Raw genomic sequence first — 16,729 nt, 5'->3', positions numbered from 1 at the left:
GCAAAGTTCTTCCCCTTAAAAAAACAAGTGCATAATCCAAGACAATTACTTTCTTCCCAAAGGCCAAGCAATTATTAGCACATCTTACTTCTTCGAAGAAACACTTTAGTCAGGATAGCTTGGAATTCACTTTCTGGAATGCAACAGCTCATCATGACAAGGTGATGAAATTAACAAGTTCCTTTTCAACACACCTTTTATCACAAACAGTAATTAAAATCATCTTCTTTTCTGGTATATTCGCCTGCCAGGACTAACTACTATTGGTGCCTTTCCTGGTTCACTTGCCTGCCAGGATAAAAACTCCTACTATCACTACTACAATTGTATTCAGTGGTACTGCTTGTTCAAAAACTCTCCACACCAGAATCCCAAGTGAGGAGGTTTCAACAATAACTGCTTCTCTTGACTTCTGTGTTATTCTTTAGGCTGTAGGCACTGTAGTGTTTAATTATCCCATTAGTATCTCATACACGGCAGAGTTTTCTCCTGCGCCCTTTGTTTTATTCTCACGCAGCCTCTTTGCTGCTGACAATGAAGGTTGCAGTTATCCCCCAATTGGTATCCCTTATTAGGAGAGTTGTGCCTTGGTGTCACTCTTCTGCGGCTTTGGCAATGCAGAGTACAATTATCCCCCAATTGGTACCCCTTATTAGGCGAGTTGTGCCTAGTCTGCCCTATTCAATATACATAATCATCAGTTCTGCTTAGTGGTCTTTTTCGGAGCGCCCCGGGGTGACCTGCTTCAGGCCAACTCTCCAGTCTTCCTTTGCGTCTCCTTCTGACTCGCGGATCTTGCAGCGGATCTCCTCGGTTACCTTTATGCTTCTGCCTACTCCGTTCTGACTGCTGCAGTACGCAGTCATTCAGGGGAGCACTGACATTTCTATGTGATCTCTGATTCAGCTTTTTACCAGAGAGGTTCACGGCGTGTCATGATCTTGTCTCCCACATGGCGTAGCATTCCTCAGAACTGCTTCCATCTGTGCATTCTCTGCACAGCCATGCTTCTTCTCCCGCGTCAGTCTCAGCTGGTACTTCCTCTGCCTCAACAACGTCTCCTGCATACAGTCCGGCTGCCTCCTGTGCTACACCATCAGCTTCTCCTTCTTCCCACACCTGAAACTAATTCCTACTTTTAAAGGTCCCACTCAGGTGCTTTCTACCACAACAACTAGAACGCTCATGATTCTTCAACCTTGAGCCCCACTTCCTCGTACCTGTACCCCAGGCATTATGGTACTTGAATTCGATAGTTGTTTTTATGGAAAAAATATCAGTTTGTCTACAGTAAGCCATTAAGGCTTTAGCAACATTACGGGAATCATAAGTTAGAGAGGTCCCCAACTCCCTCTGATGTTAGTCCCCTCCCACGTGATCCTCATGCATAATACCACCCCTGGGCCAGGATCAGGTAGCGGCTGTCTTTCCCTGTCTACGTGAGAGGAGGCCCATACCGCGGTCTTAGGGATGATCTCACTAGATTCATCACTGTATATTATTCTAATTACATACTTTTTTGTAAGTCGACAAACCTTCCTGAAAACTCTTTCTCTCAACTATACGCACAGTATGAACAACAAAATGATCAAACATTACTATTCATTCCAGTCAATTTGTTCATTCAGACAATGCTGTGTACAGTATGTAATAAACATAATTTCCTGTTCTTTCAAGTATAGCCGCTTTTTGCCCATATATGATCATTGCTAGCTTTAACCTTCTAGAGTACAGTCTACTGCAATTCATCCACCTTCATGAGAAAATTCAATAAAGTGAGAAACCAAGGGTGCATTCTGTGCACGATTACTGATACAGCTTTTGTGTTCTTTTATGCAGGTTTTGATTTTCCTTTTTGTTTTACCCACATAGTTTTATGGCGGGGGCACCAAATAACATACGCTACCATAGCCCTTTCATAATTAGTAAATGCAATTTGCTTCCGTGGGAAAAGTAATCCCACATCAACCTCTGTACTCCTGCTTGTCAGGTCACACACGGTGCTTTTACCTCACAGCGCATGTACTTTAACTGGTTCCCCATGTCTCGGTTAAGGTGCGTTGAATTTTCTGGAATCAGTAGGTTTGGCAATAGACCTTACTTAGGGGACCCGTGGTTGGTCACCTGTATTGTATTGGCGTCGATTTTTCTTACATAAACTCTTCTCAATACGCATAATCTTTTCTTTGATATTCTTACTCCCTTTAAAGGCAAGAAAAGGGCGTTGTAATGGACATTGCCCTCCTTCCAAAATGTGGCAGTGTTTTTTGATGATTTTACTGATCTTATTGGAAACATTCGAATAGGTACTCACCAAAACCATTGAGCCCGCTTTATTCGTGTTCTTATTTTTGTTATATTCGTGGACATCTTCTCTGTGGTTATGTTTTGACCTTTTAAATGCCTGATGGATAAGCCCCGTTTCTCACGTTTCTCTCGCAACGCCTATGCTTCTTCAAGAAAATCAGTTTTTAATGAAATATTCCTTTTCAGTCTTAAAAATGGACCCAGGGAGAGATTATCCCAACTGGAATAGTAAAAAAGTGAATTGCGATCAGTAGTTTTGTGAAATGGTTTCACACAGAGTACCACTAATATGATTACTAAAGATTGTAATATTGAAACAATCTATTTCTTTCTTTCCTAATACTAGAAGTGAACCTCAAATACTGATCTCAAGTATTGAGCCAGTTGTATTCTTGAGCATCTCCTTCAGACACTTTCCAAAGGATAAAAATGTCATTGATGTAGCGTGACGAAAGTTAGATATTGGAATGATGTACCGAGACGAAGAGGAGGAGCTTAGAGTCACTCCTCAGTTCTGGTATCTGCCTGTTTAGAATAAGCGGACGTGATTTACATCTTAACCGGAAATTGGAGGACGTGGTTGTAGTTGCGCTGCCTGAATCATAATAGACTAATGTGATACACTCTCGCAAGAGGTGTTTAGGTAAGCACTTGTCAGAGCAACAGATATCTAGAGAGTTATTGTGTTTCCTTTGAGATGGACGATGTCATCTGGAGTGAATTTGCTCAGTCGCTTTTTGGAGCGTGAGTTCCTGGAGGTTTCAAAGTGAAGTGCGGTTTCAAAGTGAAGTGCATTTCCTTCAGGATGAGCTGCTGACACGCCAGCACTGTTTTTTCAGAGACCACCACATGAGAACGTGAGGTGCTTTGGTAAGCAATGTGCGTTTTGATCTGAGAGTTAGTATGCGTGTTGTGGCCTGAATGAGTACACTGGGCCAATGTGAGGTTGACTTTATTTACCACTCTACACACTGCTCAGTTGAGCACAGTTGCTTCACTTTGACAGATCATCTACCAACATATATACAGGTAAGTGCAAATGTCTTTGAGGCATCATCTGTTCAGTCTCTTTGGGCCTGATGGGCTTTGCCTCTTTTTAGGGAGGAGCGTTGAGGTCAGTGTGCGTACTGCAGTGCCCCATGGTCAGAATGCCGTCCTCTCAGCAGCCACGCCTGCAGCAGCCGTCGAGTCTCACGAGAGTCGGGCTCTCGATATCATGCGAGACTTGATCTCCACATAGCTCCTTTTGATGAGCAGCTTGATGCTACCTTATTTCGAAGTCCACAAATCGTGCAGGTCCCTTCCTCTCTCATTGTGTTCACTCCACTCTCCTCACTCTGCGGCATCATCTAGACCACCACATCGTGTTCAGTCTGCCCCTTGCCTTCTGTCAGATGCATATCTTCCTGATCTCTGTAACGCTCACCTGGTATCCACGGGGACACCACTCAGCCTGTCTGGACTTCCTACGACCTCAAACCCTTCCCTGGAATCTGCTCAACCGCAGACTGTGCCTGAAACACGGGATTACCAGAGTTTAACTCTCTATTGGCTCTGCTTGCTTGACCCCCTCTTCCCTGGGTCCAAACCTTCCCTCCGGTCCACTCCTCACCTTGTTTTCTTGTGTAGTGCGCTCTCCGTCCTGCCTTCGGTGCAGGGGTGCGTTGACTGATGCAGGCTCGATGTTGCCTAGTTGCTTCACTGGCAATGGCCCAACGGACTGGGCTTGCTGTGACTTCAGCTCGACCAGTAAGTAGAATGAGTCTTATGAACAGTTCTGTTGGCTCTTGTCTCTTTAATAATGTGTATTTCCTTCCTTAGGTGATGGAGGGGTTTGAAGATGGCGACGCGCTGCTGAGGTGAATAGAACCAATGGTGAGTGAGAGCGCGGAGCGCGATGCTAATCGCTCTTCTTTGCATTAACCAATGTTCGTTTTTTGTGTCCTTTTAGGTGCCACAATAACCCCGCGTAGATGCGAGCTGAGGAGATGAGATGTAGTGAGTAAGCGCGATGTGTAGCGCCTCCTAAAGCTTTCGTGATAACCTGGTATGACTTTTCCCCTTTGCAGGTCAACGGGATGCTCCGGAGCTGAAGTTACTCCGATCGCCGGGAGTTTAGGTAAGCGTTTAAATCTTCTTACAGTTTTCGAGCAAGCTAAAATATGCAGAATGCTTACTAATGTCTTCTTTTCTGTTCTTTTATCCTTTCGTAGGATGCGGCGTGCCAAGATGGCGATGACACCGCCGTAGCAGCCCGCAAGCCTGGAGGACCGATCGACAGAAGCTGGGCGCTCTTCAAGGTAACGGTATTATTAATGGTGTTCTTGTTCTTGCAGGAGCACCGGGCGCGGAAGAAAGAAGAAGGCCTCTTGTGGAGAGATCCGAGCACGGTGAGTGTCACGCTGCAGGTGCAGAGAAATGCAAAGCGTGTTTCTCGGGCCGGGCGTGGTTGAAATAGTCTTCAGGTATCCCTGGGCTGAACCGCACCCAATAGGCTAGACCGCTCACTCAGTTCAAGGAACTGAATTATATGGGGGCATCCATCTTGCCCATAATACATTGCAAGTTCAATGCTAAGTGGATCTTAGGGCTGTGTGTGAGATTGGTGCCACAGGCGCCAGGTTTGAGTCCAAGTGGGTCTCTGGGGGGATGGAGAGGCTCTTAGGGGCCAAGTAGGTGACCGTGATCCAGGCCACAGTCACCTACTTGGCGCCTAAGAGCCTCTCCAGGGCTGGGGACAGGAATCGTGACAGCACTCCCCCCCCCCAAAGCCCCTCTTATGGTGGCTCTCCCATCTGGTCCTGGCTTGGTTGGATGGTTTTGATGGAATCTCCTAAGCAGGAGAGGTGCGTGGATATACTCGCCAGGTTCCCATGTCCTGACCATACCCTTTCCAGTCCACTAGATAGTATAGCCTGGATCTGACATACTTTGAATCTAGGATGTCCTTGACCCCGAATTCTGGCTCTCCTGCGATTACTATTGGCTCTGGTGGTGGTGCTACACGGGTCCCAGGTTGAACAGGCTTAGGAGAGACACGTGGAAAACAGGATGAATTTGCATATTAGATGGCAGGGCTAGTTTGACGGCTACTGGATTTATCACACAGGTGATGGTGAATGGACCCAGGTATCTCGGACGGAAGGTTCGGGTTCCTTTAATGGGCACATGTTTAGATGCCAGCCAGACTTTGTCTCCGACTTGGTAATTGGGGGCTTTTATTCGGTGTTGGTCAGCAAATTTCTTCTGGCGATTCTTAGCTTGGAGTAAGTGTTCAGCTGCCCTTTTGAAGGTTTGAGAAATGGTTGTGTGCAAGGTTTTTATTGCTGGCATTTCTAAGGTCGTAGGGACGTCCAACTCGGAAGTGCGTGGATGCCAGCCATATATGGTATAAAAGGGCGTTTGTCCAGTACTGGTGTATAGGGAATTATTGTAGGCATATTCAGCTATCCACAATAGATCTGACCAGCTCTCTTCAGCTTGATGTAGCATAGAGCGTAGATACTGTTCAAGCGTTTGATTCATTCTCCCAGTTTGACCATCTGTTTGGGGATGGTGACTGGTGGATAGTCGGATGTCGATTTGGGCCATGGAGCAGCACATCCTCCAGAAGTTGGACACGAATTGAGTAACTCGGTCCGAGACCAGTACCGAAGGAAACCCATGGAGCCGTACAATGTGTTCAAGAAATACCTTTGCCAGAGTAGAAGTGTTTGGGAGGCTCCTTAGAGGAATGAAGTGTGCCATTTTAGAAAACAAGTCCACGACCACTAGAATGGTTTTAAACCCTTGACTGGGTTGTAAGTCAGTAATAAAGTCGAGGGATAACGTGTGCCAGGGTGCTGGTAGAATATCCAATGGTTGCAAGAGTCCAGCCAGTTCTGTTTGGATCATTTGTTTTGTGCGCACACCACAGAAGATAGGATAAATTGAACAATGTATTTACGCCACGTGGGCCACCAGTAATTCTGTTTTACCTTGGCTAAGGTTTTGCAATTCCCGGATGGCCTTCGATTAAAGAATCATGATAACCGGACATGACTTGTTCTCATAGTTCTTGGTTTGGCAAGAATAAGCGGTTTCTGAAATAGGGAAACTGGTCCTGTATTGTGTAATATTCTCCTTGTGTACACCACTCTTGCAATTGCTCAGAACTCATCAAGTTTTTTTTTTTTTTGTGCAACTCCTTCTGAGTTATGGTTGCAGTGATTCCTAGGAGTTTGTCACACGGGATAATGGCTATTGAGTCAGGGGTCTTGTACCCTTGTTCTTCAATACCCATACGGGAAAGGGCATCGGCCTTCCTGTTTTTTACTCCTCGTCGAAACATGATCACGTAGTCATATTCAGCGAAGAAAAGGGCCCAGCGTAGTTGTCGTGAAGATTGAGCCTTTGCTGTTTTCAGGTACTGGAGGTTTTGATGGTCAGTTATTACGGTGATTGTGTGTCTCGCACCTAGAAGGTAATGGTGCCAGGCCTTAAAGGCTGACTTGATGGCTAGGAGTTCTTTGTCCGTGATAGCGTAACTGAGCTCGGGGGGGTGTGAATTTACACGACCAGTAGGCGACAGGGTGTAATTGACCCTTTTCTGGCTCCTTTTGTGAGATGATGGCTCCCATGGCCATACCTGACGTGTCCGTCTCCACCACGTATGGGATGTCTGGCGAGGATGACGTAGAATTGGGACAGAAGTAAATCGAGCCTTAAGTTCCTGGAAAGCCTTTTCTGCTTCTTCTGTCCACTGAAATTTTTTATTGCATTTTCTTAGTAACGAGGTGATGGGATGCACTATTTGTGAGAACCCGGGGATGAACCGGCGGTCGAAGCTTGTGAAACCCAACATGCTCTGGACTCCCTTGAACGAGTTTGGTGATTGCCAGTTTAGGATCGCATCTACCTTGTGTTCATCCCTTCGGATACCATTCGGGCTGAGAATGAAGCCAAGGAATTCCACCTCTGAGACATGAAATGAACACTTTTCGAGTTTGGCATAGAGCTGGTGTTGGCAGAGTTTTGCCAGTACGGATCGAACATGTTTGACCCGGTCCTGTTTTGATGCAGAGTATACTAGAATATCGTCAATATATACCAAAGCACAGACATCAATTAATTCCCTTAAGACATTGCTCATGAAGTATTGGAATGCAGCGGGCGCGTTGCAAAGACCAAAGGGCATTACTTGATATTCGTACAGGCCATACTTGGTACGAAAGGCAGTTTTCCATTCGTCACCCTTTTTAACTCGAACGAGGTGATACGCTCCTCTTAGGTCTAATTTTGTGTAGATTTGGGCATCTTTGACTTGATCAAGTAGTTCAGGGATTAACGGCAGAGGGTAATGATTTTTACGGTAATCTGGTTCAGTGCGCGATAGTCGATGCACGTTCTCAAGTCCCCTTCCTTCTTCGGTACGAAGAATAGGGGACTGGCTGCTGGGGACTTCGAGGGATGGATGAACCCGTTTACCAGGTATTGGTCGAGATAGGACTTCAGGTGTCGGTTTTCTGGTTCTGTGAGTGCGTAGATTCGTCCACAAGGGATCTGTGCACCGGGTATCAGGTCAATCTGGCAATCGTATGGTCTGTGCGGTGGTAGGGTTTTAGCTTGTTCCTTCTGGAATACATCTTAAAAATCCTGGTATTCACTTGGTAGGGTGCCTGTTGCCACTGTTCCAAGCGTAGAAGTTCTGGCATCAATTGGTTGTTATCCCTTGGCGATAACACATTTGAGCACAATCCTCAGAGAAGGCCAACTCCTTTGCTCGCCAATCTATTCGAGGATTATGAGCTACCAACCATGGCATTCCTAAAATTAACCGGAACTGAGGTGCCTTGATGAGATCGAAAGCGATAGATTCTTGATGTCCATCCTGGCACAGAAGGGTTAAAGCTGCAGTGCATTGGGATACTGGGCCAGAGGCTATTTCTGTGCCATCAACAGTGGTTACAGTGTCTGTGGTTAACTTAGGACATAAAGGAAGTCCCATCTTTGCTGCGAGATCTTGGTCTATGTAATTCCCAACAGCTCCACTATCTATGTACGCTCTTACTGCGTGCATCCGAGATGGTTGTTGGGGATTGATCAAGATCACAGATAGTGCAAAACGGGAGGTCTGTAGTTCACTTACTTCGCTCGACAAGTGGACCCCTACACTTGCCGGGCTGGGCCGTTTTCCGACTCCTTGGTGGTGTCTTCCTTATCCGTGGCCCCTACTGTTCTCCTCGGTGGCTTCACTGGGTATGCTTTAAGGAAATGGCCATATTTTCCACAGTACAAACATAACTGCTGCTGTCTCCTTTTATCCCTCTCCGCCTTAGTCAAGGGAGATCTGACCCCTCCGATCTGCATTGGTTCCCCTGAGCTTTCTGTTGTTCGAGAGACATTGTCCTTTGAACGCACATACATAGGGCGATGGTCTGGTCTAGTTCGATCTGCTCTTCGGTCTTGCAATCTTTGACCTAATTGAACAACAGGGTTAATAAATTGTGCACAGTCTTTCGGGGGGGGGGCAATACTTGTACGAGTACATCCTTTAGCTCTCCCCGCAGACCCCGATGAAATAACGTGGTTTTCTTCTCCTCAGGCCATTCAGCTTCAACCACAAGTCTATTGAACGTGGATATGTATGTTAAGAGGTCTTGGTTCCCTTGACGAAGGGACAGAAGTTCGTTGTCTAATGCCTGTCCATGAGTATGACGGGCGAAAGGTTTTTCCATTTCCTGTTGGAAACCCCTGAAATCATGTAGCAAAGGATCGTCTTGATTCACAAATGGTACAGACCAGTCTGCAGCACTTCTGCTCAGATAGGATAGCACAAAAGCGACCCGTGATTGGTCATTTGGAAAGGCCCCTGGTCTGCAAAGGAAGTGCAGATGGCATTGATTCATGAATGTTGCATACTTCTTGGGCTCCCCGTGAATCGCTCGGGCAGGGCCAAGGGAACTGCCCCAGGAAGGGTTATCTGAACAGGGTTGGCTGATGGTACTGGCATTGAAGGCACATTACCCGGTAATGGTGCATGCCCCGCTTGCGACTGGAGAAGTTGCCGGCTTAAGTCATCAGTATGTTATTTAGCAACTATCAACTCTCTCCTCAGGGTGTTGGTCTCCTGCCTGGCTGCATGTACTTCGTAACTGCCCCAACATTTGGGCTAACTGGTCGGTTTCTGATGTTTCCATGATGCCCAGGTGGATTATGGTGTGAGGCTTTGCGTTCTGTAACGCTCACCTGGTATCCACAGGAATGCCACTCAGCCTGTCTGGACTTCCTACAACCTCGAACCCTTCCCTGGAATCTGCTCGACCGAAGACTGGGACTGAAACACAGGATTACCAGAGTTTAACTCTCTATTGGCTCTGCTTGCTTGACCCCCTCTTCCTTGGGTCCAAACCTTCCCTCCGGTCCACTCCTCACCTTGTTTTCTTGTGTAGCGCGCTCTCCGTCCTGCCTTCGGTGCAGGTGTGTGTTGACTGATGCAGGCTCGATGTTGCCTAGTTGCTTCACTGGCAATGGCCCGACGGACTGGGCTTGCTGTGACTTCAGCCCGACCGGTAAGTAGAATGAGTCTTATGAACAGTTCTGTTGACTCTTGTCTCTTTTAGAATGTGTCTTTCCTTCCTTGGGTGATGGAGGGGTTTGAAGATGGCGACGCGCTGCTGAGGTGAATAGAACCAACGGTGAGTGAGAGCGCGGAGCGGGATGCTAATCGCTCTTCTTTGCATTAACCGATGTTTGTTTTTTTTGTGTCCTTTTAGGTGCCGCAATAACCCAGCGTGGATGCGAGCTGAGGAGATGAGATGCGGTGAGTAAGCGCGATGTGCGGCGCCTCCTAAAGCTTTTGTGCTAACCTGGTATGTGTTTTCCCCTTTTCAGGTCGACGGGATGCTCCGGAGCTGAAGTTACTCTGATTGGCGGGAGTTCAGGTAAGCGTTTAAATCTTCTTACAGTTTTCGAGCAAGCTAAGATATGCAGAATGCTTACTAATATCTTCTCTTCTGTTCTTTTATCATTTCTTAGGATGCGGCGTGCCGAGATGAAGATGACACCGCCGTAGCAGCCCGCAAGACTGGAGGAGCAATGAACAGAAGCTGGACGCTCTTCAAGGTAAGGGTATTATTAATGGTGTTCTTGTTCTTGCAGGAGCGCCGGGCGCGGAATAAAGAAGAAGGCCTCTTGTGGAGAGATCCGAACACGGTGAGTGTCACGCTGCAGGTGCAGAGAAACGCAAAGCGTGGTTCTCGGGCCAGGCGTGGTTTAAATAGTCTTCAGGTATCCCAGGTATCCCTGGGCTGAACCACACCCAAAAGGCTAGACCGCCCACTCAGTTCAAGGAACTGAATTATATGGGGGCATCCATCTTGCCCATAATACATTGCAAGTCCAATGCTAAGTGGATCTTAGGGCTGTGTGTGAGATTGGCGCCACAGGTGCCAGGTCTGAGTCCAAGTGGGTCTCTGGGGGGATGGAGAGGCCTATAGGGGCCAAGTAGGTGACCGTGGCCTGGCTCCAGCCTGATATCTCAGAGGGCTGGGGAAAGGAATCGTGACAATCTCTCAGGCTCTCGGGAGTCTCCTCCTCGCTTGCTCCCTATTGTCCAATTTCGATTTATCAACCAGCCTCTCTCTCAACTTGTGCCCCATTTCTCTATCTTCCCATTCATCGGGTTCCTTGGCTTTCCTCTCAACCAACTTCTCCCATCTTGGGTGCACACACGGTTGGACCCTCTTTGCAGTATTCTGAGGCGTCTGCTGTACCTAGACCCTGACGCGGGATCCTTAATGTGGTAACTTGATTTTAACCAAGTCCTCCTCCTGGACATCATTATTTTGGACAGCTCTTCTGTGATTCCAGTCGTTCATCTGCGTCTTTATTTCCCTCATCCTCCACACTACATCCGCCATTTCTATGGTGTCATCCTCCCTTACTCTTGACAGCCAGTGTGGTACGAGTGTGGACGCTACTCTTCTCCCCCTAAGCATGCACAATTTGGAAACATTTGTGGTCCCGTTGGAGTTAAGCGATGGGCAGCTACGGCCACCTTCACCGTCCTGTACGGGTCCATACAAGCCACAAAGGCCAATTGCAACGCCTCTTTGATAAACCTATTGGTCCTCTCCATCAGCCCATTGGCCTGGGGATGATAAAGTGCAGCTTTTTCCTGGCAGATATTGTAATACCTCATGAACCTTTCCATCTCTCTGGAAGTTGGACCCCGCCGTCTGTGACAATTCCTTTGGGCAGTCCCTCCCTCTAAAAAATGTCATTGAGGACCCCCACAACTGTGGACGTCGTGGTGTCAGGCACAAACTCAGCTTCCACCCACTTCGACAGATGGTCAACCTCAACTATCCCATACCTGTACTCCAGTGACATCACCTCCAGTGGCCCAATGAAGTCCAGTCCCAGCTTGTGCCACACCTCCTCCGGTTACCCTTTTGGACACAATGGAGCGTGTCTGACCTTCAGCCTCTTGTCGCTATTCATGCACTCATGACACCTTTCCGCCATGATCTTTATATCCTGGTCCATGCTGTGCCACCAGTGGACTCTGTCACCCATCTTCTCGTCATGTTGCTCCCCAAGTGCCCCTCATGGGCCCTGCACATGATGATCTTCCTCTTGCCAACTGGCGGGATTACTTGCTCACCTCTCATCAACAGCCCCTCACCCAACTTCCAGTACGGCTTGAGACCTTCAGGAATCGATCTTTCATTGGGCCATCCTTTCCTGACCCATACCGTGAGTTTTGCCATCATTGCTTCACTCGCCATCCCCTCTTTCCAGTGCCCTTCTCTCATTTTGAGGAACTCTTTGCTTCGGGGGTCTCCCAAGGACGGCACTAAAAACCCGTCCTTGAGGAAGCTGGTCTCTGCATCTCTTACTCCGGACATGTAGTCTGCTTGGTTTACGCCACGATGTGTACTCTTGCAGCTTAACAACAATGTGGGCCAGGCGAGGCATGGATGTTTTTGTCCCACCCGGGCTAAGCAGGTGGACTAACGGTTTGTGGTCAGTCACCAATTGAAATTTCGTGCGCCCCCTTTGTACGTCCTGAAGTACTCCACTGCCCAGGCACATGCTAGCATCTCCTTCTCCAATGTAGAATCATTATTTTCTGACAGTGCTTTGGAAGCAAACACCATAATATGTTCAGCATCAACTCTCTTCTGGGTCAGCGTCACCCCCGACCTATATGAACTGGCATCGGTAGTTGATTGTTTTCCACAATGTATTAAAGGGTTTCACTGCTCTTCGCCCAATTTGTACTCAGCGCCCTTCTTCAGAAACTCCCTCATGGGTGTGGTTGTCTCTGAAAAAGTGGGATCACATTTTATGGAATATTCCACTAGGCCTAGAAACGACCTTAGTTCGTCTTTATTAGCTGGCGCTGGTGCTTTCACAATGGCCTGCAACAAGTTCCTTTTCGGGCTGATCTGATCTCTCTAGAAATGTTGTAGCCCAGGGGCTCCACTTCTTTAGCTTTGATCACACACTTGTCAAAATGCAACCTCGCCCCTGCTTCTTATGGTTTGGCGAGAACCTTTCGAAGTACAATGTCATGAGTCCTCACGCTTTCTGCATAAATCAAAATATCATCCAGGAAGTAACACACATTTCCAATGTTGCGTAGAAGGGAGTCCATCATGTGCTGAAACGCTGATGCCACCGACAACAGGCCGAACAGCATGCGAGTAAACTGGTAAGTGCCAAACGGAGTAATGAATGCCATCAATGACCTCAACTTTTTATGGAGGCTGATTTGGTGATATGCATCTCTCATGTCAAGTTTTGAAAACACGTTGGCCTCCTTCATCGTGAGAATCAGCTCATTTATACACGGGAGCGGGTAGCTGTCTGTGACCACTTCCAAATATAGACGGCGTAAAACCAATGCAAACTTTGATGTCTTCAGAGTTTTTTATCAGTAGTACTGGGCTCAGCCATTCGGATGATTCTACAATCTCGTGTCGCTGTCACCGGTACCAGTCTCACTTTGTACGAAACCGCATCCTGCTTTAGCACTATCTTGTGCATGTAATTCTTAATCTTCCCAGGCATATCAGAGAATACCTGGGGAAATTCCTCTCTTGACACTGTGAGAAACCAAAGGGTGTCTCACCCGCTAGTCCACGGGGACTTGTCATCCAGGTGGCCAGGTTATGGCCATCACTTTTGGATCCAGTTTCTGGGGGTGGACCAGTGCGGGAGGTACACCTGGGTGAGGGTTCTTCAGGGAGTGGGGGTGAGACAGCCGATGGTGAGACGTGGTATCCCCCTTTTTTGTTCCATCCCATCTTATTTTGTAGGATTTTCCCAAGTCCCAACTCTCCCTCCTCCCCCTTTTTACACAAATTCTGGGCCAAGGAAGAGGGTGACTGAGATTAACCAGACTAACATCGTACTGGACATATCCCGTTAATCGGGTCCGACAAAGTCAGGTACTTTACACTAAGTGCATACACCTGTCCAGTTAGCTTTCCTCACACAAATAAAAGGCAACACCTAAAGGCACACTCTGAGCAAGGCGGAACAGGAGTACGAGCAGAACTTCCGGGACAAGGGCACACCCACTGGAGCAGAGCAACAGGCCGAAAACACCAAGGGTTTTCTACTGGAGGTCGTTGGCTCCTACAGACTGTGAAAGACACGTGGAGAAGACCAGATCCCACAAGTGAAGATTGCATTGATGCCAGTGACCTTCTCGGGTGAGCGGTAGAGTTGGGGAGGCGAGGCCAAGCCTGTGGTACTGACCTTGACATCGTGAATTGAAAATAGCAAAACAAGAGAGAAGCGCACACAGCCGGTGATTTGGCAAGCGATCAAGCGACTGAAGTAGCAACATTATATCACAAGTGAAGGCTGCACGCGTGTGGATGAGACGCGAAGAAAGGCAGACCTGTAAGTGAACTTTGAAGTAAAAAGTAGCTGTAAGATCAGCGATACTAACGGAGTGGTCTGGCGAAAGGAAGTGGCCTATTTGAAAGTCTGTGTGAAAGGTATATTGGTTGAAGCTAAAAAGCAAAGCGAGAGTAAACGTACATTTTGAGTCTAAGTGGTCCTTCGGTGGTCAGTAAAGCGAGCCACGCTCATTCAAAAGTGGTCAACATACGAAAGGGGTCTGAGCCCCATTGAGGGAGACCCAAAGTACAATAAGCTTGGGGAAGGGAGCCCAGGCAAGTTTGTATTGAACTGTGATGTAAAAGATCTGAGCCTGGCAGAGGGGGGCCTTTGTGAACTTCACGTTCGAAATATAATTTTGGAAAGTCAAGAAAAACACTAATTTATTTTATTTATTTGAATTTTTAAAGCGCTCACACAGCCCAGGGGTATTGAGGCGCTGTTACAGGAATATATATTAGTTGTGTGTTTATAACGCGCTTAATACACAGAGGTTTCTAACCGCGGACCCAGGGATCGAAACTGTGTTGCTTTGTGTCGTCTTGTTTCCAAGGAGAGCACGTTGCCGCTGAGCTGTCCTCCCGAGCCATGTGGAATGTTGAAGGCCAGGCGGGCCTCAATCCACGGTTTGGCTCTGCTTGGAACTGTCATTCAAGATTGGTGTGCCGCCAATGATCTTTGTCTGAATGCCAGCAAGATGGAGATCCTCCTCATCGGCACACCTTCACCATCCTTTCCCCTCACTCTCTGGCCGGCCTCCCTTGGCCCTCCTCCTACCCCAGTATCTTAACACAAAGAGGTTGAGGGAAAAAGGTGAGTCGCCAGCAGACCCTCACATTAAGGGCGGAACCCTTGATAAACAACAAAATAGCTGGTGACTCCAAATTTCTACCGCTACTTTAACAGGGTTAAAAGGGACCAGCTATCGACCTCAAGTTAATGAGCCAGCATCAATCTTATTAGCCACAGATTGAAAAGAATCCCAAAATTATTGTTATTCTTAAAACACGTTTATTTCAAACACATATTCATTATATTGGTTTGATGTGTTAGCAAAATTCATACACCTCTCATAGATTTAATCAACAGAGGAAAGACAGAATGTAGTTAAAACATTAGACAAGAACATTAACAAACAACCACAGTAAGTAGGGCCAAGGGAGTGTAATTACGTGACTTGAGCCTAACAAACTAGACAATTCAGAATTTAAATAATGAAAAACAAACTAATTCAATTATTCATTAAATTATCCTCCCACTCATGATATTCATACCAATCAAACTCATTCATGAACCATTATTCATTCATTCATACATCAAGTAAATTTCAACATTGCGTAAAAACCAGCCCAACATGTTTCTTCCCTATTGCGGACTTACTCCATGGAAATTCTTCAGGGGCAATATCAAAGAGGGAGAATGGCGTAGACACAGAAATTCATAAAATGTTCTGGGAAAAAGAAGCGGTATACAACTTAGAATACAGATTTCTAAGCGACAAATTTAAGTACAGACAGTACTAATTGGTGCTAAAACCAAAATCAATAGGGTTTCAGAGAGCGTATCAAGCTTACAACTCGCTTGTTTAGTTAAACAGACAATGTTCTGTTCACAACAGCTTCGAAGGCAGTGCAGATTACCCACACCTCTTTCATAGATCCTCTTTAACTTCTGAGAGCAGGATAATTATCAAAGAATAGGGAAAACCAATGCTAATCCAAATTAAGTGCCAAACATATGATCTTTCCTGCCATCACACAAGGGACACAAGCATTTCAAGTGAACATCCAAGAATATCATGGCTAAATAAGTACGGGGCTATCAGTTAGTCACGTTGGTACAGAATTAACACCCCCCGTTACTTGCCGTGTGGATGGGACACATAACTACCTTCCACTCAATTGAACTCGACCGTGTCCACTATGCCATATGTAGTGTGGAGTACCCTAATCCCATTAGCCAGTAGGATTCCACAGTTAGGGAGTCAGGGTGGAGGTAGGAGGATATTAACTGGCTTCCCTATCTTTCCTGAGTAATTTACGTCCTTGTTGAGAACTCCACAGTTGTGCCCCGTGGAAAAAGTTAGCTGTATGTGTCTACCGGCAGTATCCTGTTCATGCCCACGAGTAAAGGCCCTCACTGGTGTATCAGGCATCAGATGGATAACGCATCACAGCTCTGGAGACGAGGGAGGAGTTAAAAGTTGTAATCAGTATTCTTAGACCCAACCTCTTAAACACAATATACCGAAAAGAGTATTATATTATAATCCCCTATGTCCCCCTTATAAGGCTCTTACCCCAGTGGCAGACAGGCTCAGAAAAATTCGGTCAGCAGAGGAACAATTCTACAGAATCTACACCGATGGCGAGGTCTGGTCCGCGAATCAGAACCCGGACGGCAACGGGAAACAAAGGTGAACAGGGAGAAAAGCAAGGGGTGATTAAATGTAGCCCAATTATAGAATGTGTCAAGAAAATGTCCACCAGTTCCGTCTGGGCATTTAAACACCTGTGTCTCCACA

This window comes from Ambystoma mexicanum, chromosome 9 (genome assembly GCF_040938575.1).
Source record: "Ambystoma mexicanum isolate Mex_15411 chromosome 9, UKY_AmexF1_1, whole genome shotgun sequence".
Lineage (NCBI taxonomy): Eukaryota > Metazoa > Chordata > Amphibia > Caudata > Ambystomatidae > Ambystoma > Ambystoma mexicanum.
The sequence above is the reverse complement of the archived record's forward strand: the minus strand, read 5'-3'. Positions refer to the sequence as shown.